Genomic DNA, 24,101 nt, shown 5'->3' with positions numbered 1-24,101 from the left:
AGAATCACAGGATGTTCAGCTTCATTGCCGAGACTCGAACCCAGTTCCCTAGGTTCGAGGTCGACCGCCCTAGCCATTAGGCCAACTCCTCTCCCCTAACTTGGAGGAGAACATTGGCTCCATCTCCTATGCAAAGGTGCTGTGGGAGGGCAGGAAGACCTTTGAGAGGTAATTCGATGAATGATTTGGCTGCCTCTAAGTGTCACTGTGAGGCATAACAGTGTGGGTTGACTGACCTCACGTTTCACCTGGCTCAGACGTATAACGCATTGCTGACACCTGCTCTTCTCAAGGACCTGCTTGGGGCCAAGAATGATCTGAACTCTCATTACACAGTGGAAGACCAGAGGGATACGCTCTGTGGACAATATAGTGGGGGACAGTGAGTTGGCCCCCTTTGCTACTCTCATGCTTGATTATGGGCTCCCACAATCGCATCACTGACAGTACCGACAGCTCATGAATAGCCTGCGACAACTGCTGGGTGCTCCCCTTATGATCTTGAGACAGCTCATGCAGAGCCTGCGACACATGCTGGGTGCCCCCCCTTATGACCTTGAGACAGCTCATGCAGAGCCTGCGACACATGCTGGCTGCCCCCCCTTATGATCTTGAGACAGCTCATGCAGAGCCTGCGACACATGCTTGCTGCTCCCCCTTATGATCTTGAGACAGCTCATGCAGAGCCTGCGACACATGCTGGCTGCGCCCCCTTATGATCTTGAGACAGCTCATGCAGAGCCTGCGACACATGCTGGGTGCCCCCCTTAGGATCTTGAGACAGCTCATGCAGAGCCTGCGACACATGCTGGGTGCTCCCCATTATGATCTTGAGAAAGCTCATGCAGAGCCTGTGACACATGCTGGGTGCCCCCCTTATGATCTTGAGACAGCTCATGCATAGCCTGCGACCCATGCTGGGTGCCTCCCCTTATGATCTTGAGACTGACCCAAGGTTGCATTATATCCTGATGCAGAAAGGATACAAGGACACTATGGTGGGATGGTATGTTACAGCTGCGGACAGCCTTTTTTTGAGCACCACTGCCCACAATTTATGCTGTCTGAGCAGAGGCTGGGCCTATCACTCTCTGGGCAGGACTGGCACAACCTTTGGAAAGACCATGGCAGTTTCCTCCAGGAGGTCAGGTTGAAATTCAGTTATTTCAAGTTTCTACACTGGACGCCGAAGTGGATCTATAAAGCACATACGGCAGACGATTCCAAGTGCTGGAGGTACTGACGGTGTGGCGCACTCGCCTGTGACATTTTGCATTTCCTGCAGACTGTACAGTACTTTGTGCTACTGGGGCTCTGTTTGGGATACCTTGATGACCAATCTAGGGCGGGCACCACAATTGATGGCCCGTCTGACCTTGTGTCACAAAATGTCAATATTCCAGGATTTAACACAACATGATAAGAGTTATCTGGCTACGGCCTTCGTAGTGGGAGTTGGCTTTTTGGGGGGTGACCATGGGGCCTGGCACACTGACTTTTCTCTCCTGTTCCCATGTCCCTTCCCCCCGTGTTCCCCCTCGTCCTCCTTCCCTGATAATCTGCGGGATCTTCTGGGCCACATCACCTCTATCTGGAGGGGTTATTTTATTTATTGTTTTTCCTGTTAGCAATGTCCTCTCACAAGTTCTAGTTTACACAGTATCTTGGACTCTGCTGAACCGATAAACTTTCATACCTGTTATATGCTCATTGTATATGAAAAATCACTAAAGAATTTAGGTATTTAAAAAAGACACAGGGAGTGGTGTCACTTATCATTTGACTTTGACAATACCAAAGGAAGAGACATTACTGAATTTATAGACATGATCAGAACACATGTAAACTGATAAAATTAACAACCAAGTCTCACTAAAATAGACATTCAATTTAACATTCTTCTGAACTGTGTGCAGTACTCATGGTGAAATATGAGAAAGGTTTTGCCACCAAAATGTGGGACAGAGGGTCTGCTCTGGGCCGAGTAGTCATGTGTGAAGTTCTAGTTAATCCCCTTAGTTTGGAAGAATGAGCCAGGTTTGAGTGAGACTTCAGCACGACCCGCAAATGTGTTAGTGTCACTCGTGATGAGTGATGCTTCAGGGCTCTGATGTGTGCACGTCCAAACTAATGTCTGTCGAGGCACCCATGGCTGCTTGCATGACAATGCTACAAAGAGTTGACGCACTCACTAATCAATGGTGTATTGATGACGAGCGTACTATGATATAGGGGCCCATGTGAAGGAGTAGAATATTTTAGAGTAGTGAAATGCCCCTACCCTGTCCTTCAGACCAGTAACACCCACTCATTTTTATGATACAATGCAAACTGTGTGAGAAACTTCTGGTTCATACTTGATATCTCTATCTTAGGAATTATTAGTTTTAAAGATAAATTGTTTCATTTTTTTGTCAGTGAATCTTTGTTGAGAGAGGGAGGTGGTTACTATAAGCAAAGCAACAAAGCCTGGAAGAGGCCGCTACCTTGATAATTTAGGAGACAGCTGTGCTCGTAACCCCGGCGCTAATTCTCTCGCAGTGCGGGAGGATTAATGAGTGGGCCGGGCTGCATCGGCCAACGGACGTGCGCAGCACCTGCGAGGTAGTGCTCCCGACAGCCGTTGGCTGACGCGAGCACGGAACGGGTTAAATCAGAAACTCAAAACTAATTATAACCCAAATTTCAGTCTTGTTCGAGGATGTAAAACGTATCAAATATAAGGAATAAGCCACAGACACAGGAACATTATAAATAAGTTGTTCCTTTAATTGTCGCTTTGACACATGACCTAAGCCACATTCTATTTGATCTGGTGTTTAAAACTCCAGGGTATTTTCCTCTTTTTACTTTCCTATGTACCACGCTGTGGATTTGAAAAACCTGCAAATAGATTATAAAAAAAAAAAAAATAAGCTGCCGAGTTTAAAACTGACCGATATGCTCATATATTCATTGAAATACAGAATGCCGCTTCCAGTTGTCACCTTTCTGTAAATACTCTTTAGTCCTTTACATAAGTGTTTGGAAGATGCTCATCTGGAGTGAAGCTATAAATACTTTTTTACAGCAGCAACCAAGTGTGAGGCCCTGTACTTGAACTGCCTGACCCTTAAAAGCATTCACGTCTGTGACATCTGAAATCCCAGGTCTTTACAGGCACCAATGCTTGTTTGTGTGAAATGTATTTACTGCTGGAGCCTGGAAGCGGTGGTTCTGTCAGCGGCCACCAGGGGCCGCTCCTCGCCTGCTGATGAAACCCATTGAGCACATTGTATGAAAGGGAGAAGTGTTTCCTCTTCCGGGTCATCGGTGGCAGAGACAGCAGCAGCAGCGGTGCTGCCATCACTTCCTTTCTGTGCTCTGTATTCAGTCTGCTGCAGAGGAGGAAGGTCCCTTGTCTCTCTGTGTAGTTACCTTCGTCTTCAGACCCTCACAGACCCCCTCAGACCCCAGATCTGCCCCCCCTCAACCCCACGGGGAGGAGAGAGCCTGGACATGTCTGCACAGGTCTCTGCTCAGGTAGGAGATTGTCAGCACCTTCTGCTGTGTTTGTAGAAATAGACTGAATAATCCTGGAGGGAATCTCTGCAGGAGCCGGGCTGAACTGGGCTCTTCTATCCGGGGGCCCTGGGGGTCTTTCCATCCGCCCTGGGGGTGTTTGAGGGCATCATTTGTGTTCAAGAGGGGATCCGTGCACTGCTGCTCTGCATTTTACTGCACTCTGAGGGATCTGTGCAGGCAGCACTGTATTTCACTGCACTGTAAGTAATCTGTGTGCACTGCCTCTTAGTGCACTATGAAGAATCTGTGCACACTGCTATCCATCTTGCTGCACTGTGAGGGACATGTGCACTGCATCTTACGGCGCTGTGAGGAATCGGTGCACACTGCACTGCATCTGACTGCACTATGAGAGGTCTGTGCGCTGCATCTTACTGCGCTGTGATAAATCTGTGCACTGCATCTTACTGCACTATGAGAGGTGTGTGCGCTGCATCTTAGTGCACTGTGAGGAGTCTGTGCACACTGCACTTCACCTTACTGCAATCTTAGGAATCAGTGCACCCAGCACAGCATCTGCACTGAGGAATCTGTGTACACTGCACCCCACATTACTGCACTATGAGGAATCTGTTCTACTGCATTTGGTGTCCCTGTGCATAGTCCAGCTCAAACCAGTTCTGGGAGCCATTGGCTCCGGCTCTGGCGCAAAAGGACATGGGTGCAGCCACCCCTCTGTCCTGCCCCTGCCCTAGAAGGGTCCCATGAATCTGTCCAACACGCTTCTGTGGGTATAAAATGGGTTACCCTGCTACAGGACTTTAGATCAATGCCTCCGGGACCTCGTGGCTGCAGAGTCAAGCATCCCTTCTTTGCACCTGAAGCACCTTACATCAGTGGGCATTCGTTTACCGAGCCCCTGGTCACTCTGAAGTGACCCAGACTCTGTCCCCTCTTCTTTCAGGTTCCTTCCATCCAGAATCCAGGCATTGATTCGACTGGACCCTTTTCACCTTCACGGCAGCAGTACTTCTTCACCAGCTTCCATAGAGAACGACAAGTGTTTCTGACGACACTTCAGACCTATGCACCCGGCTCCTCTGGGATAGGTAACTCTGATACTACGTATGCACGGGTGGGGTGGCTCTTTAAACTCTTAAGTTCCAAAGGGTTTGCTCAAAGTTCTCGTAGAAGGGTCCTTAAACTTTAACGTTGTAACCGCGACTTTCCCATAGAGTTGTACGGAACACGGGGTCGTGTTTCCTCACTGCACCCGTCCTCCGTGAGTCTCCTGTGTCATCACCTTGGGTGGTTCCTTGGGGTCCAAGCTATTCTACGTGCTCTAGGCACTGTGTCTAGTCAAGTCGTATTTGTTATACCACTATTTTAGTATATGATTTGGTCTCCCCCTGGAGCCTGCTGTGTATTGTGCTACTTATAACTGTTGTATTGATCCAGCACTGTGTGCTTTGTGTTCTATCCTCACGTAGAGGATGGTAGAGAGTGTTATATTAATAGATACATACTTTTATATAACTACTTTGTGGTTCTTCATTTAGTAATTCAGGAGGTGATATTCTGGTAAAACAAGCTGCTTTACATTCCTTCAAAATTAGACCTGAAGGCTGCTCTCCATAGCTACCACTAGGGTAGCTTTCAATAAGGTTATCTTTGACCTCATACATCATAAGGGCCTCGTGGATTGGTGCAGGGTGCCCACTTTAAATAGTGGACAGCATATACCAAGCCACCTTCTCACGTGCACCAGTAGCTGTGTAATAGCCCAAACCCTGCCCAATATCTTATAATCTGTGCTTAAAAGAGATGGGGGGTGGTAGGATCCCATTCGCAATGGGTCACTGCCCTGCTTTGGAAGCACCACCAGTATGGCCTCTCGTAATGAGGCCAGTAGTGTGCCCGATCATATGCATCCATGTCATCTCAGTGGAGGCGTGGAACCAGTTGTGTACCAAATGAGGCATAGAATTCTAGGGGCCAGCCGTCTGCCCCCAGGATTTTCTGTATAGCCTCTGTCATCTCCGATTCCGAAATGGGAGTTTCTACAATTTTGTAATGGCTGAGTGGAATCTGAAGGAGTGCTATTTGTTCTAAAAAGGACGGTAGCTCTGTCCCATCGTGAGTCGAGGGGACGCTGTGTAGGGATGAGTAATACTGCTGAAAAGCTAGATTTTTTTTTTTTTTTTTTTTTTAAAAACCTTTATTTGTGCATAGTAAAAGAACAAATACGGGCCTACAACCATCCGGCCGGCCACAATACGGTGAAGCACGGAGTCAAACATTACATCCCTTGTGCATCAATGGTCAAGCGTGCAACGATTCAAGAGGTATACACTGGAGAAATCCTTGACACCAGGGGAAGGAGAAGTGAAGGTTAATTTTAAGGTTTTTAAAATGATTTTTGCGAGAAAAAAGTCAGTAGAGGATAGAACGAAGGAGATTCGAGTCCGCAAGATGGCTTCACCACACGGGGAAACAGCAGCATCATTAAAACGACCATAGAAAATCTCAGACAGTGAGGCGGTGCAGTTAGACAACAGGATAGTTACATGAGTAAATACGCACCCCTCCAAAGCCGCCCCCACTCAATTCACCCCACCCCCGGACCCCGAATCGAAACAAGTATAGCACAGAGACATAGAAGAAAAAGGCCCATAGAACTAAAAAGAAACAGTGAATTACCCCCCCACCCTACACCAATGCGGAGGCTACGGCCTGCCCCCCCCAGCATAGTGCCTGTCGCCCAATGAACCCGAAATATAGACAAGAGAGAAAGTAGGAAAAGAATAAAGAAAATAAGAAAACAAAGAAGAAAGGAAAGCGGGGAGGAGCCCACGTAACCTCAGAGCGCCCGGAACCACCGGCCGGCCACGCCTCCACACACTGAAAACCCACTACACCCAAAAGCGGTCGTGTGTAGATAGCATGTCACAGCAATTTAAATGAAGGCAAACAATTCGCGACGAGTGCGCACAACATATGCAAACAGTTCCAGTCCGAGTCCAGTCCATCCGTGAAACCCTGATGATAGAACTCAACCTAGCCCTGGCCCGATCGCGGGCTTAAGATTAGACCAGCCCCCACATGAAGGCCCCGCATCCCGTGCAAACAAAGACAATATGGCCGCTGGGGAAAAGATGGGGAAGTAGAGTCACAAAATGGCCGCCGATCATTTATTGAGGTCCCCTTTTGCACCACATAAAATCCAGACCTGGCCTGTAAAGTACAGGAGTTCCACATAAAAGAAGCCGTAGCCCACCGTGAACGATTCCTCGAGGACGTCAGGTGTCGCTCAGCTGGATACTCTTGCGGGCGCGGTGAGGCAGGCAACAACAAAGCAGGCAGCGATGAACGGGGAAGCAAAGTGTCCGCAGTTGAACAGGAGAGCGAGTGATCCTGGGTGCCGGGAAAGCCAGTTGCAGACACCAGTGTAGCACGGTTATACACAGTCATTGCGTCCCCGCAAGAGGACAAAAGCACCGGCTGACCCATGTCTTGTTGATACCAAACGGGGCGCTCACGACCCGCATCCGACAGTATGGAGTCGAACCGCTCACTCAGCGTTTGCAAGCCAGCACACAATTGCAGACGAAAGTCCCGCAGGGCAGCCAGAACGGAGCCGCATGTCAGCGGAAGCTGCGCCCCCACATCGGCAGCACTCCGGGACGGCACCGTGGAGCTAGAGTCTGGTAGAGGGAGGGCGAAGCGGGCAGCGGGCGAGACCAAATCATCACCCCCCGACAGCGAGCAGGCAATCAACGCCATGTTTTACCGCTGAACGGTGCAGTGGCCAGGGGGGGGTCGTTACAAGGAGGCAATTCCCATCAGGTCTACGCCGCAACAGGTGAAAGCCAACAGTCGCTTCCCCTCCCTCGGGCTCTCTTTGCCGCCGACTAGGCGATGGAAGAGGGGGGTCTGCAGCCTTCCGCAGCGCGGTCCACAGAGCGGGCCAGGAGACCCGCCACTCCGGGGCTTACCCTATAGCTCCAGCCCGTCAGGTGCAGGGTGCAGGAGGTGTCCGGGCGTCTCTCCCCCGGCTCATCAGGCGACAGTCCGTGGTGTGAGGCGGGATCGGGGCCGCGGGGCTCAGGTTTGCGACAGCGGGTCCGGTGACTGCGGAGCTTCCAGGGGGCCGGCCGAGGCCACAATAGAGCAGGGGTCCAGTGCGGAGAACAAAGGCACCAAAAACTCTGGCATCCGGGCGGGCTAAGACTCCGGGAAAGCGGCGGCGCGGTCAGCGCGTCGTCGCACACGGTGCACCTCGAAAATCGGCGAGGATAGGAATCAGGATGATAGTCCGAGGCCAAGGGCCGACGGAGCCGGGCGCTCAAGCGTCTGCTCCGGTCGCCATCTTGGCTCCTCCCATCCTGAAAAGCTAGATTGAGCTTTTTCTGTGTGTTAACCAAATGACCCTCCAAGTTATGTGTGGTGGTGATAGGTGTGTGAGATGAGTCTGTCTTTAGTAAACAGGCTAGTGTCCAACCCGCCTTGTCCCTTTCCGCATTTTTCTTGGCTAGATATCTTTTGTAGTCTAAGGCACATAGTCTGTCTAGCGTCTCCTTGTGTGACAGTCGGATTTGAGCTAGCTTATGCGCTGTCTGTGGGTTAGTGGGTAGCTGGCGTTTGTGTTGCCACATCTCATCCTCTAGGCCTTCTAATTCCCTGGTACGTATCATACGCGCCCCATATACCACTTTTATCATATGCCCTCGCATGACAACTTTGAAAGCATCTCATTCTAACCCGACATTGGATGCTGTATCCTCATTATCCAGAAAGTATGAAGTGATAGTTTGTAGTAGTGAGGCGGGCAGTGGGTCATCTTTTAGCGCTTCCAAGGGAAGGCGCCAGGTCGGGATGCTGGATCTAATTGGACCCCATGACTGCCTTTGTTTTGCTGGGGGTTGTGATCCGATAATGTGCGGGGGAGGTATTCGGTAATTGATACTGCTAAGAGGGCCACATGAGAGAAGTACACCAGATCTATTCTCGTGTGTATATCGTAAAGCCCAGAATAGTGGGTGGTGTACTCTCTATGAGTAGGATGCAGGTCACGCTATGCATCCTGTAGGTGTGACATAGTAGCCCATGCCTGTAGGTGTTGGGAGAGACTAATAGACTGAGTGCCCTGTATTGGTGGGCGTGAGCGATCCAGTGCTATGTCTGGAAGGCAATTAAAGTCCCCTTCCCAGTATGTTGGTGCCGAGGGGTCGTAAGGCTGGTGTCAATGATTGCAGAAACTGGGCTTGGCCAAAATTAGGGGCATATAATGAGATCAGTTGTATTGGCTGGCCGTCCTCTATCCCCTCTAGTATCGCATAGTGTCCATTTGGGTCAGTGCAGGTGTGTTGTACCTCCATTGGAGTCCCGTGTGCCACCCATATCAAGGCCCTTCTTGTGTATCCGGAGTATGTGGTCCCCACTATCGTGCCTCTCCATCTCTTGCGCATGGAGGCGAGTGTTTGTGTGTTCAGATGATGCAATAGTAATCCCTCTCCTCCGTAGGTATTGGTTTACCCGTTGGTGCTTAGTACATCCCACCAGCCCGCGTGCATTCCATATATACATATCCCGTGTGATAGGGGTGTTCTGTGCATCCATTTACGTAAGGTTGGTCTGGAGTAAGTTTCCATGTCCCTCTGCATCGATGTTGTGCCCACAGTCCACCTGTGAGTGTGTGTGCCCTTCCTAATGTAGGGGTGATAGTGTCCATTCGTAGTAATGGGCATTGTCGCAACTGATAATATTCCCCTATTCCCACTCCCAGGCCTCAGCGCCAACGAGCAGCCGGCCATCTGCACTTAGCTGCAACACAATTAAACTTTAGCTTGAATGAATATAAGCAATCCAGGGAGAAATACAGTGAAAAACTTCAGATAATAGCTCTGTAACAGTCACACAGTGTGAGCGGGAGGGCAAGGACTGCGAGATAGTCTCGGTGTGCCCGCCTGTATAGATTGTCCGTGGCCCTGGTGTGATATATATGATAGCTGTCAGGCAGGGACGGTGTGTCTACCCTGGGTGGCGCTCAAATGGCTGTATGCATCATGTAGCAAACCTGTATGTAGCATTTTTCAGCAGGTCGTCAGATATCTGAAGGGTGTGACATCCGGGCCTCCATACCCAACCGCTGCCCGCTGGGAGTCCGTCAGAGAAGGGGTGTCTTCTGCCGGGTTTTCGACTTTGGACCTGGATGATGAGAGAGAGTGAGGCGTCACGTGTCTTTCGACATTCCTCACCGCCTGGGCTCTTTCTTTTGCTACTTGGGCCTTGGTAAGTCCCTGCAGTTGCCGTTTGGGCCATTGCACTCGTCTCTGCGTTTGCCACCATTGTTGCGATGCAGACACTGATTCCCTGCTGGTGGCCATGTCGTTTTGTTATATCCAGTCCTATGCGGCCTCCGGGGGGTGCAGAAGTTAGTTTTACCAACGTGCTGAATTCTTAAGGTAGCTGGAAATTGCAGAGCATATTTCATATTATATTCTCTCAGTATCTTCTTTACTGCGAAGAAGGAGGACCTGCGTTGTTGTACCGCTAAGGTGTAGTCCGGGTTTTTGTGGATCGTGACATTTTCTATTGTCCATGCTACCTGCAGTATGTGGACCCTGTCACTGTAGTTGAAAAGTCATGCCACCACAGGCCTCTGCAGAGCTCCGGGGCGGAGTGGGACCAACGGGTACTCTAGGAGCCCTTTCCACTGAGAAGAACTTGGATTACATGCCTTGCAGGATCGTGTCGGCAAACCATGTCTCCAGGTATAGTTCCATGCTATGCGCGTCCGCACGTTCCGGTAGACCCACTATGCGAACGATATTCCTCCGAGATACACCTTCCTGGTCTTCCACTCGATCCAGTAGATATTCAACTTCTTTTTGTAGGATCCTGAGTTGTTCTTCCGTCTCCTTTACTGTGGGCCTCAGGCGGCTGGGGTTAACTCAGAGTTCTCCATCCTGTCTTTTAGGCGCTTGTGATATTCACACAGGAGGCTCATCTCTATGCAGAGTGAGTACATTTTGGATCCTATGGTAGATTTGATGTCCAGGATGGCTACCATAAGTTAGTCAAAGCGGTGTGCGTAATCAAGTGGCGCTTCTGGCATGTGTCCTGCTGTTTGGGCTGTGTCCGATGACCTTTCTGCGAGGTCGGACATGACCCCTGTTTGCGCCTGTGGTCTCTCCAATTTATTTCTGCCCATATTGGCAGAGGGCGGGCGGTTTATTTTGTGTCTGTGGAGACCAGTGGTCGCAATGGTGCGTGCTTGATCTAAGATACTGGTTGTCTTGGCGTGGTAACCTTTTTAAAATGTCCTCCCCTGTGGTGTCCAGCAGGATGAGGTGGCTGATTCTATCTCTTCCAGAATGTGGAGATGGCTCATCCTACACACTGTAATGGTTGTGCAGAGTGTTGGGGACCTTTTGCCGCCCGGTTCAGGCCTCCTCGCAGCCCTCCTCGGGGGTGACTCTTCGAGTATCCTGGGGTGTTGGGTATTCGGCGTCCCTGTGTGTCGTAAGGACTTGTGCTTAGGAGGGATGCTGGCATATATGTTTCTTCTGGTCACCTTTACTAATTAATAAATATTAGTGAGGGTACATACAGTCCAGCATGCGGTGGCTCAGGTCTGTGCATGCCCATGCTGACGCAGTTCATGAGCTATTTTCAGGTAGCTGCCTCCAGTATTGGTGCCCCAGTGTAGACATGGGGGGGTGGTGTTCTTGTTATCTGGCGCTGGTTATGTTGGACTGGTGGTGTGTCTCGCTCTGTGGGCCTCCAGCTTGCTCCATGGCTGCTTTGCCCACATATAATCTGCAGGGGATACGGGGGGAATTAGTTGGTTTCTCTACCGATTGCGCAGTTGTTTCTCGCATCGGGTATTGTCCGAGTGCCCCCCCCCCCTCCCTCGGTGAGGGGCGCTATCTAACAGTATGGAAGTGGTGCGGAGCGAATCGGCAGTGTTGCAGGGTCGGGGCCTGAGCCTATTCTGGTATTTTGGCGGCCCTCACCCGAGGCCATATCTGGTAGGCCATTGACAGTGTCGGCCCGCCCCCGCGGTAGCTGTTCCCCCCTCCTTGTCGGGGGTTTGCAGTTCTTTTGCTGCAGGAGCGGCTGTGTTGTGGAGCCCATGGTCCTGTAATTCGGATGGTTTTCCCTCCAGTGAAGGCAGTCTCAGACGTCCGAGTCCCGTGTCCCAGCAGAGGCACCTTCCAGCCAGGCCCCGCTGCCGGATCCAGATGCGGCAGCTCTGGCGACCTCGAAACGCTTTGAGCAGGATCTCAGAGTCCCCAACGATGGTCATAGGGCCGTTGCTGGAGCGAATCGCTCCTGTGCCTCTCGAAATTTCAGCATCTTGTGGTGGGTTGCGACGGAGCAGCTTGATGCACATCTGCTCCCGTCGCCATCTTGGCCACACCCCTCAGCATCCACGTTAAACGCAGTTACAAAAAGACTGTACTGCCCAGAGCCCATTGGAATGCATGAGTACAGAAAACTGCACCTGGTGCACCGTCATGGCACACTAGATCTCATAATTAGTCCTCTTTTCTGATAATGCACATTGAAAACAAGGTGTAGAGGCTTTTCTGGTTTCAGTTTCTATGAGTTCTAAATTGTGGTGTTATTTTTCAGTTTTTTACAAAATTTAAAAAAATGTTTACTTTTTTTGCTCTGTAAAAATTCACAGAATGTTGAGTTTATCTCCTTCTCCTGTTTGTCCCTATTGCCATTTCTAATATCCATCTATCTTCTCTTAACTCTCTTTTTTGAATTTGCTCTTTCAGGTAATGTTTCAGTGTTTTGCTCACCTCCAAACCTGTCTCATTGACATCTATCGCTTTCCAACAGTCTAGTCCCAGGATGTGCAGAATGGAGGTATGTTTGCATGTCATTATCTCATAAATATGTGATTGCAGCTGGCGAAAGGTTAATGGTCTGCATTTAACACACATTTCCCCATTGCCTTATTCTTCAAGCAAACATTAAAGATTGTCTGAAATGGTCTTCAGTGATGTGTTATTGGAAGCCAGGGTCCTACTACTCAGTTCTTTATCTCAAAATACTCCTGGCCTATAATTATTACTGTCTGTTTCCGGTCTGTACGTGCTCTACCTGGTCATAGAAGAGAAGCTGCTGAGGGATTAGCACACATGCTACTACAGGCTCTTCGGACACAATGCAGTAACAATCCATACAAAGTACTGGTCATGTTTTGGTGGATAAACGAGGGAGATGGGCAATTGTGGAATGTGTCCTTGGTGGATCTAAGTTTACAGTTTGTACTGTGTATGGGTCTAACTTTGATGAACTGCTCCTTTTAGAAGAATTAAATATTGAACTTGCATTATGGCCGGCGCCTCTAGTGCCCTGCGGAGACTTTAATATTAATCTGGTCAATAAAGAATCACAAAAGGGAAGGCAAGGATATACTGGACGGAAACCTAGAGTGTTTCAGGCACTATTTAACCTGTTGAAAGATCATGGGTTGGTAGATGCATGGGACAATCTTCAAACATCAGCACCTGGGTACACGTTTTATTCCTTCCCTCATCAGAAATTGGTCCGCCTGGACGATTTTTTTTATATCAACTGGGTTGCTTCCTGGGGCACAGGTGCATATATACCCTCGGATTACCTCTGATCATGCTCCTATAGCACTGGAAATTTCGGCATTTTCAATCGAATTTGTGCCAAGAACCTTTACATTCGATAGGAAATTGCTCCTTGACAACGGGTTTAAGGAACATATGTAGAAATGGATCAAGGAGCTTTTTGAGAATAACAAACACTCAGTTCCGGTTCCAGTGCTGTGGGATGCCTTTAAGGCTTGTCTTAGAGGGGAAGTGTTGGACCTATCGTCCTAGGGTAGCTTGGCTCAAGTGGAAAGGCCTATGCCCGAGAAACATGTTGTGCTTGCATCACACTCACTTCACACTCCAGCGTACCACCACTTAAAAAGGACACTACACCAGGTAATTAGAAAAGGTAGAAAAGCTTTATCTTTCTTTTATCTTGCTTCTCTTTTCTTTCAAATCAAATCAACCAGTGTCTGTCTAGAACACATTAGGGTCCAAACATTTCATCGTTACTAGATTGACAGTACAGCAAATTCACTAGCTTTTTAAATAAAGTCAACAATCATCATGCTGCACTTAGCAATTACTTAGCACTGTAAATCGAGTCAATAAATATAGCGCCGCTCATAGCATTGACATAGCACTTTAAATAGAGTCAATTAATACAGCGCCGCACATAGCATTGATGTAACGCTTTAAATCGAGTCAATAAATATAGCGCCGGAAATAGCATTGACATAGCACTTTAAATAGAATCAATAAATACAGCGCTGCACATAGCATTGATGTAGCGCTTTAAATAGCGTCAATAAATATAGCGCCGCACATAGCATTGACATAGCGCTTTAAATAGAATCAATAAATACAGCGCCGCACATAGCATTGATGTAGCGCTTTAAATAGAGTCAATACATATAGCGCCGCACATAGCATTGACATAGCGCTTTAAATAGAATCAATAAATACAGCGCCGCACATAGCATTGATGTAGCGCTTTAAATAGAGTCAATACATATAGCGCCGCACATAGCATTGATGTAGCGCTTTAAATAGAATCAATAAATACAGCGCCGCACATAGCATTGATGTAGCGCTTTAAATAGAGTCAATAAATATAGCGCCGCACATGTCAACCACAATGCTCTGATTATCAGGTCAGTAATTATAGGGCAGTTCACAGCGATCACTATGCTCTTGAATTTGAGTTGCTAATTGTAGAACTGTTCATATTAGCTCATTAACACTTCAGATTTGGTCATACCGGGATGCATGAAATCTAGCCTTACATAGGCTTATTACACATGGCTGGTTCTGTCTTTGCCCCCAAAATGCTCCGTTTACTCTGCAGTTGTTACTTCCCTCACTCGAGAGAGCAGGGGCCAGGAGCCGAGTTACTTCTTCCGCTGTAACCATGGAAGGCTCACTCGGGTGATTTGGGGCCAACGAACTGACGGGGAATCACCCCGGGGGAGGGGCGTGCTCCGGACCTTACATAGGCCTCCCGCCCTCTTCCCCGGGGGGGGGTTACCTTGTTCTTCGGCCTCAGTTAGGCCCTGGCGATGGTCTCTTTCTGGCAAGAGGGCTCTCGGCTCCCTTCACTCGTCCAGGGTTCGCGCCTGCAGTCGCCCTTGGCAGCGCGACCTGCGGGGGCGCGGCCCTGTCAGCAAATCGTGCATCCGCAGGGGCGGCGTCTCGCAGTCCGCCCCCGTCACGTGATCCGAGTTTCTGGGCCTCAGGCCTAATGCGGCCTACGGGGAACTTCAGCGGCTCTCTCTCCACATGAAGGGCCGCGTTTCAAAGGCTGCGACGGCAGCAGAGGGGTCCAAGTCTTCCTCACAAGCCCCAGGTGACAGGAGGGTTGACCTTTCGGGCCTTGGGCCGAAACGGTGAGTGATTCCTTATGGGGTCTTTCAGCGGGGGTGGCCAAAGTTAAGGGGGTGATCTGCAGGCTAGGGGGTGGCGATTTCTTACGCGCCAAGCACCACCTTTCTCCCTCAGTGTTGCCCCAGCTCAGGGCAGGCAGGCTAGGAAGTGGCAGGCCATATGCCAGTGGCGTCAAAGGATAGTAGAGTCCCAGGCAAAGTCAGGAGAGCCAGAGATAATCACTATTTCCCCGTTCTCCTCAGGAGTCCTGGCAAGGTGGGGAGCTCCAGAGCTTGAGGCGTTCCCAGGGTCAGTGGCTGAGGGCAGGGTCAGGTCAAGAGGTAGGGGGTAGTGTCAGCCGAGGAGGAAGAAAAGCAGGCCCTAGGATCTGTCAGTTTCCTTCTCTAGCGCACCCACCTCCCCCACTCAGATGCCTTACTCCTGACTACCTCTTCTCCAACAAAATGGCCTCCGCCCCTCACCTCTATAGATAGCCTGGGCCCTGACTAGCCAGAGTGGGCCAGAAGGTTCTGGAACCCCTCATGACAGTCTATGGCCCAGGCTCTGAGGTGACAGTTTAGGCCACCATTTTGTGTAAGAGCTCTCTCCCTCCCTCCATTTTAGAGAAGCACCTTGCGCCTCACCCTCAATCAGTGAAAATGGGGCACCCAGAGCCTCTACGTCAACACCAAAAACAAAACTAGTGGACAGAAAAACTGGAGGGTAAAGGGAAAAAAAGGAAAAAAATTGTGAGGGAACAGCCAAAGGGCTGGCAGGTATAACACGCGTCCCCCCCCAGCTGAAAGTGGGGTGAGCTACCCAATCCCTTGGGAGTTCTCCTCACTAAGGCGGAAATACCTAGAGAGACCGTCAGCATTGGCATGGTCCACTCCTGGGCGATGTTCCACCCTAAAGTCCATTCCCTGTAGGGAGATGGACCATCTCAACAACTTAGGATTCTTGCCCCTCATTTGCATCAGCCATCTGAGGGGCCGGTGGTCGGTTTGAAGTGCGAGCCAAACAGGTATGGCCGCAACTTCTTCAGGGCCCACACCACTGCAAAAGCCTCCCTCTCAATCGCACTCCACCTCTGTTCCCGGGGGAGTAGTCTCCTAGATAGGAAAACCACGGGTTGATCCAGACCCTCTTCATTGAGCTGCGACAGCACTGCCCCGATGCCATGCTCCGACGCATCCATCTGGACGATGAACTCTTTGGAAAAGTCAGGGGCCCTAAGGACAGGTGTCGCACACATTGCTTGTTTCAAGGTGTCAAAGGCTCGTTGACACACCTCGGTCCAGATTACCCGTCGAGGGTGCTTCTTAGATGTAAGCTCAGTCAAGGGAGCCACGATGGTTCCATACCCCTTGACGAAGCGTCGGTAGTAACCGGTGAGACCCAGAAAGGCTCGGACCTCCGTCTGAGTCTTGGGGGGTTCCCAGGCCATGATGGTTTCGATCTTGGCCTGGAGGGGTTGCACCTTGCCCCGCCCCACCAAGTGACCGAGGTACACTACCGACCCCTGCCCGATCTGGCACTTGCTGGCCTTAATCGTCAGACCCGCCTGCTGCAGGGCCTGAAGGACAGCCTGAAGGTGACACAAATGGTCCTCCCAGCTGCTGCTGAAGACGGCAATGTCATCCAGGTAAGCAGCCGAGAAAGCCTCCATCCCGGCGAGGACCTGGTTCACCAGCCGCTGAAAAGTGGCAGGGGCGTTCTTGAGCCCAAAGGGCATGACGCAGAACTGGTGGTGACCCTCAGGTGTGGAGAAGGCTGACCTTTCCTTTGCTCCATCTGTCAGGGAGATCTGCCAGTACCCAGATGTAAGGTCAAAGGTACTAAGATATTGGGCAACTCCCAACCGGTCAATGAGCTCATCCGCCCTCGGGATAGGATGAGCATCGGTCTTTGTCACAGAGTTCAGTCCCCTGTAATCCACATAGAACCTGAGTTCTGGGGTAGTCAGCTTTGGGTACCAGTACCACCGGACTGGACCAAGGACTGCTTGAAGGTTCAATCACTCCCAGCTCTAGCATCTTGGTGACTTCACCATGGATGCTAGCCTTCACCTTATCCGACAAGCGGTAGGACTTGGACTTCACAGGTGGGCTGTCCCCTGTGTCCACATCATGGGTACATAGGTGAGTCCTTCCCGGGATAAGCGAGAACAGTGAAGCGTACTGCTCCAAAACCTGGCGGCAGTCTCTCCGCTGTTCGGGAGTTAGAGATGGTGAGAGGATTACTCCCTCTACCGACCCATCCTTTTCTTGGGACGCAAAAAGATCAGGGAGAGGTTCACTTTCCTCTTCCTCTGACCCATCAGTCACCATCATCAAAGTGACCTCTGATCTCTCTTGGTGGGGCTTGAGGCGGTTGACATGGAGCACCCGATGGGACTGCCTGGGGGTTTTGAGATCCACCACATAGGTGACCTTCCCCTTCTTCTCAACCACCTCAAAGGGGCCTGACCAGCGATCCTGGAGGGCGCTAAGCTCTCCAGGTTCCATAACCCACACCTTCTGGCCAGGCTCCAGCTTCACAGGGTGAGCATTGCGGTCATACCACTCCTTCATGACCGTCTGGCTGGCTTCTAGGTTTTCGGAAGCTTGCTTCCACAACCTAGCCATTTGGCTACGAAAGGCCAGCATGTAGCTCACTACATCCGGGGGAAGTTTTCTGGGAGTCTTTTCCCATCCATCCTTCACCAGGCTGAGGGGTCCACGAACAGGGTGTCCATACAACAGCTCGAAGGGGCTGAAGCCCACTCCCTTCTGTGGTACTTCCCGGTAAGAAAACAGTAAACAAGGTAGGAGGACGTCCCATTTCCTACGCAGGCTCTCGGGCAGACTCCTGATCATGCCCTTCAAGGTTTTGTTAAACCTTTCCACCAGACCATTGGTCTGGGGGTGATAAGGGGTGGAGAACCGGTAAGTGACTCCACACTCCTTCCACATAGCCCGCATGTATGCCGACATGAAGTTGGTACCTCTGTCCGACACAACTTCCTTGGGGAACCCCATCCGGGTGAAAATCCCCATCAGGGCCCGTGCCACCGCAGGTGCAGTAATGGTCCTCAGAGGGATTGCCTCTGGTTACCGGGTGGCATGATCCACCAGAACCTAGATAAACCTGTGACCGGCAGACGTTGGTGGATCCAATGGCCCAACAATGTCGATGCCCACCCTTTCAAAGGGGGTGCCAACGACAGGTAGTGGTTCCAGGGGAGCCTTCAGCTTCACCCCTATTTTCCCACTAGCTTGGCAGGTAGCACACGTCCTTGAAGTACTGGGTTTTTCAGAACCAACCCAGCGGTGCCAGGGGACACACCCGAAGACTTCGAGTTCTTCCTGTTTCGACCACAGAAACACAGAGTCCTCTAGGTGAAGTCAAAGATCGTATTTATTGGCTGCAGACCAATCACAGGTATCTGAGAAGTACAACACGATGTATGTTCTCAGGAGACTGCTCCAAACCAAAAACCAGTCTTTTCTTATATACAGAATATTACGCTCTGGGCAACACCGCCCCTATTTTACAAGTGGACGTTCACATACTTTCGTTTCAAAGAAAGAGCACAGTCATGATGATAATCCCACATTTCAGCTTGGTCAGCACATAATTATTTACCCAGCGAGGCTCAGAACCCTCATCAGATATCAGCAGACCCCAATAAAACGGACACCTCCTCCTCGTAAAACAAGCCATAAAGTAGGAAACAGAGTCAGGTGTGAAAGGGATTAGTCAGGAGTTGCGTGGGATACACGACTTTATGATGTGTTGGGCCCTGATTCTAATCCCATAAGGCCGCAGTAAAAGGAACCGGCCGGGCAGGACTGACCTCGGGCAGCGGAGTCAGTTTGCATAGGTCACAAAGAAGTCAAAGAAAGATTGCGTGTCCTTTAAGCCTAGGCATGGCCTCAATGCGCAGCCTATGTGAGGGCAACCACAAAATGGTTACCCTTTTAAAATGTAACCCGAGGGTTCGACATGTAGTATCGTATACACGGTGAATTCATCGGTGAAACATGACGAAAACACTCATACATACCGCATTAGTCATTTGCGGTTCGCTGATACCAAAATCGGCAGGGTAGGACCATGCTACAAACATGGTTCCGGAATTTACAGTACCACAGACCCTCCTTTTGCCCTTACATTGGCAATAACTACTCATACTAATCTGAGTCCAGGTCTATATTCATAAAGTCATGAAGATGTTGCTGTAGCATCATCCTATTGCTTAGTTCGTCCCTTGATACAGGTCTCCTTACACATGATGTAGCACAGAGGCTACACATTACAGGAGCACACTGTACACATAGACAGAACAGGAAAAGAATGGCTAAGATCGTCCCAGTGACTATTAGAATCTTCCATCCCCAAGCTGATATCAGTCCCCAGAACCACCCCATCATCGACCAATCTCCTTTATCCACATGGATGGATTCGGAAATCTTATGCAGTTTGGAGATGGCTTGATAGACTGTCGGAGCGGTATCTGGTATGAAAATACAACAGCTTGATTGGATAACCTTACATACCCCACCACGGTCTGCAAGTATGACATCTAGAACCATACGGTTCTGCAACGTCATGAGGTGATCCACTAGGAGCTCAGCTGTCAAGTTACCAAGGGCACTAGCCGTTACATTAACAGTGGTTTCAACTACACGAGTCAGTTGTCTCAGGTTCCTACTATTGACCATTGGTCCCCAAAACGGCAGGAAACCCAGGAAAAAGTCTCCCGCTTCCTGACCGGCAGTATCCTCCTTACTAACAACGCCTCTCACAACTCTGGTCTTGTGATAATCAGAGGCGGCAGTAAATGTCGGCGGTAGCAAATTTGCAACATAACACGTGCCCGAGAAATCAGGGGGCAACCATGTATATGCTCGATCATTACAAACAAAGTATGTACCCTTGGCAGCCAAAAACGCAGGGGAAAACTGTGATGGGAAAATGTACGTTTCAACACAGTCACTCTTCCCTAATTGAGCTCTTGGATTCTGACCATTACCTTGTAAACAGAACCGGCCTATGTGGGGTACGACCCAAATCGGGGATGAACTTTTACGCTGTTTCTCGCCCAGACTAATGCTATACCCCGTCGCGTTCCAACCCACATAAGCTCGCAACTCCTCCTTGGGAATAGATAAATATGCGTCGATATCTCTGCTCATATCAGCAACTCCTCTCATCAAGGCTTTATTGTTCGTGCTAGGTCTAATGGAACGCGGTGGTCGTGGGGAATAGGTCTCAAGTGCAAAAAGAAACATAGTCTGGAATGCCCATGATGACCCATTATAGCTAAACGGCAGCACTAGATATGGGATACCCTTATTAATGGTATGCGGCATCAAACCACACACCCAGCAATTTGTCGTATTCATAACTAGTTGGTGCTGGTGCAGAAGTTGAATAAACAAATTGTTTACGAACTCAGAACGTCTAGCTTGTTCGTGTTCAGGCAGCGGGTGGAAAGAGTGTGAGGAAACAGTAGGAGGAGGTATGGGCTGTATAGTGGGTGCAAACGGCCCTTGAAAAGACAACAATACATATCCTACAGAAAACATCATCATGCTAAATAGGACAAACAGACATAATATTACAAAACGTTTGCTATTCATTACTTTACATATTCTGCTCTTAAAATTTATTTCCTCAGCGGGTCTCTTCATCTCGAAAAACTCCCCTCCTCTAATCGTGCTGTTCGCGGCGGATGAGTGTCTTCTGCTAAGGAGTACAGCTGTCAGTCCAGGGAACGCCCTAGACCAACCAGACCGTAGACCTAACGTCTCCGGCTTGTACCCCAAAGTCTCGGCACCGCGACCCTACAGCTGAACCCGGATGGCGGTTCGAAAAAGCAAAAATAAGAAAGTTTCTCAGATGGAAGAGAGAGCTGCACTCCTCAAAAAATATAAAAGAAAAAAGAATTTTTATTTGTCCATAGTTCTCGGCTTCAAATTGTAGCGACTCCTTGTAGGTACTGTATGGTCTTGAAACAAGAGTTCAGGCTCTGTAGTGTACAATTGAATTGACGGTGGCACAGTTTCTTGCAAGATGTCATCGCTTTCCTTCTCAGAAAGCGTTCCTTTTACTCGTGCATCGCTAAACGGCAGAAAACGAGGCACAGTCTCAGTCTCTGAGTCAGCGATCCCTTTGTGGACCCACTGGTCGTAAGGCAAAGGGACCCTCTTGCAGTGAACGCCGTGTATCCAGTTCTTTTTTCCTTTTACTCGAACAGCCGATCTCGTGGAAAGAAGGACGAGATGGGGGCCGGTCCAACGCGGCTCATCATTCTTCGCCCTTTTGAAGTTTTTGACCAGCACCCATGATCCAGGATTGATAGGATGTCCTGGAGCTTCAGAGACCTGGGGAAGAGTATCATGCACCTGTTGGTGTAAAACACGCAATTTAGCCGTCAATTCATACAAATAATCAAGCAGTACTGGGTGTTCGATCTCACTGAATTTTGTAGGCCTTGGCACTCCCCATATATTGGCCGGGCGGCCAAACACGATTTCGTAGGGACTAAGTCCCACCCATGAATGCACAGTCATTCTTGTTGGTAGGAGTGCTAAGGGCAGAGCGTCAGGCCATTTAAGACCAGAACTCGCTTGGATCTTGACTAATTTGAGCTTCAATGTGCCATTGTAACACTCTACTAGTCCAGCTGATTGGGGGTGATTTGCAGCATGGAATTTCTGCTTTATACCTAGTCCCTCACATACCTTCTTCATCACTCGTCCCACAAATTCACTCCCATTATCACTCCATACCATTCTTGGCATTCCAAACCTAGGGAAGAATTCTTTGACAAGGGCTTTAGCTGTGGATAAGGCAGTATTGTCTTTTAGGGGATATGCTTCTATCCACCTTGAAAAAGCGCAGACAACAACAAGTACATATTTCAAATTGTTGCACCTTTCCATGTGGATGAAATCTAGCTGCAAAACCTCAAACGGATACGTTGGAGGCGCAAAATGACCAGCTGGAGTTGGGGTTTCCCTACCAGGATTGTATTTCAAACATACCATGCAATTTTTGACCACATTCTCTGCACACTTGGGAATTCCAGCATTCTGCCATACTGGAGCCAACAACTTACAAATTCCTTTCACACTGATATGCGCCATTCCATGTGCCATCGTGACCACTGGAAGCACATATGCATCAGGTAACAACCATCGCCGGTGTTCTGACAAATCAATCCAACAACCATTTTCATCCAATTTACCCTTACTTTCTTTCCACATGCTCAATTCTTTCTCTTTGGCTTCAGCTTGAAGGGACTTCACACTCTCTATCGTGTTTTCACACATTCCAACATCACCAACCCATCTTGCAGGGCCTGCAACATACATTCGATTCGTCACATCCTTTGCTGTTTCTTTCGCAACTTCGTCAGCAAATGCATTACCACGACCAACATCGTCAATAACCTTCTTGTGTGCACTGCATTTCACAATCGCAACTTGTAACGGTAAGGTCAACGACTCAAGGAGATCATTCACCAACTGACCATTCTGAATCTTAGTTCCATGCGAAGTCAGTAACCCACGTTCTTTCCACAAGCGCCCAAAACTATGGGCCACGCCAAAGGCATACTGACTGTCAGTATATATGTTCACTTTCATTCCTTTCAACAACACGCATGCTCTTGTAAGTGCAATTAATTCTGCTGCTTGAGCCGAATTATGTGGTATACGTGCAGTTTCAACAATCGTGTGCAAAGTCGTGACAGCATATGCAGCAGTCGTATCACCATTCGGAAGCTTGAAGCACGAACCATCCACCCATAAGGTACCATCACACTCAACCAGGGGAGTATCTTTAAGATCCACTCTCCCTTTTGTTTTGTCTTCTGTTCTGAACAGACAATCATGCTGTTCAATCTCATCTTTGTCTGCTGAAATCGGCAGTAAAGTGGCTGGATTCAACGTGTTGCACCTCTTTATGTGCACATGACTCGCTAGCAGTGTCAACTCATAACCTGACAATCGAGCACTAGTTAAGTGCTGTGTCTTGGTCCTGTTTAATAACGTGTCCACTGCGTGTGGCACCATCACAATCACGTGTTGTTCATTACTAACCCAGCAGACTGTCGAATAGAAACAGCTGCTGCCGCTGTGGCTCTCAAACAACTTGGCAATGCCTTGGCTACAGGATCCAAAGTCGACGAAAAATACGCGCATGGACGCTGTCTGTCTCCAAAAGACTGTGTCAGCACTGACAACGCACAACCTTCTTTCTCGTGAACATACAATGTAAAAGGCTTACTGTAGTCGGGGGTACCCAACACAGGAGCTGAACATAATGCATTACGCAATTCCGAAAAACTTTTCTGACACTCTTCAGACCACGGGACGGGATTCGGGGTATCTTTACATGTTAAAGCTATCAAAGGTTTTGCCAGCAAAGAAAAACTCGGGATCCACTGCCTACAGTATGAAGTAATACCCAAGAAAGCACGCACTTCTCTCTGTGTTCTTGCCACGCTCAATTGTGCAATGGCCTGAATTCTTTCTGGGGTCAGTTTTCTTCCCTCCTTCGACAAGAGATGACCTAAGTAGGTTACTTCTTGTCGACAATATTGCAGTTTTGAGAGAGACACTTTGTGATGAAAGGCGGACAAATGACGCAACAATGACAATGTAGCTTCTTTACAAATCTCCTCAGTATCCGCGGCGATTAGTAAATCGTCAACATACTGAATGAGGGTAGCACCACTAGGTAAGACAATTGTATCAAGCTGCGCCTTTAAAGCCTGACTGTATATTGATGGACTTTCACAGTAGCCCTGCGGAGCGCGTTTAAAGCGGAAGCTGCGACCTCCTAAACTAAAACCAAAAATATCCCTGCTTTCCTCTGCAATCGGAATGCTAAAGAAAGCATTCTTTAAATCAATCACTGAGAACCAAGCAGCGGAAGCTGGGATCATAGTTAACAAGGCAGTTATATCAGGGACAACCGGAAACTGTGGCACAACTATCTTATTGACCTCTCTAAGATCGATCACAAATCTGTAAACAGGTGGCTGAGAAGGGTCAGTACGTTTTAAAACAGACAGAACCGGACTATTGCAAACGTTGCCTCTTGTCTCTTCGATTACATCCTTTTCAATCAAGTCATAGATGATCGCTAACAACG

The 24,101-nt window shown here is 49.2% G+C and overlaps 1 protein-coding gene across 1 annotated transcript in view; it reads left to right on the top strand.

Moving 5' to 3' along the window:
• Window positions 1-24,101, top strand: part of LOC146839014 (uncharacterized) — a 102,049-nt gene that overhangs the window by 15,574 nt on the left and 62,374 nt on the right. The window contains exon 2 of the mRNA XM_085603046.1: window positions 12,297-12,387. The gene's annotated coding sequence lies outside the window, so the exon portion shown is untranslated. The remainder of the gene's footprint in view (window positions 1-12,296; window positions 12,388-24,101) is intronic.

This window comes from Triturus cristatus, chromosome 4_2 (genome assembly GCF_964204655.1).
Source record: "Triturus cristatus chromosome 4_2, aTriCri1.1, whole genome shotgun sequence".
NCBI classification, from domain to species: Eukaryota; Metazoa; Chordata; class Amphibia; order Caudata; family Salamandridae; genus Triturus; species Triturus cristatus.
Note: the sequence above shows the minus strand (reverse complement) of the source record. Positions and strands in the feature narration are given on the sequence as shown.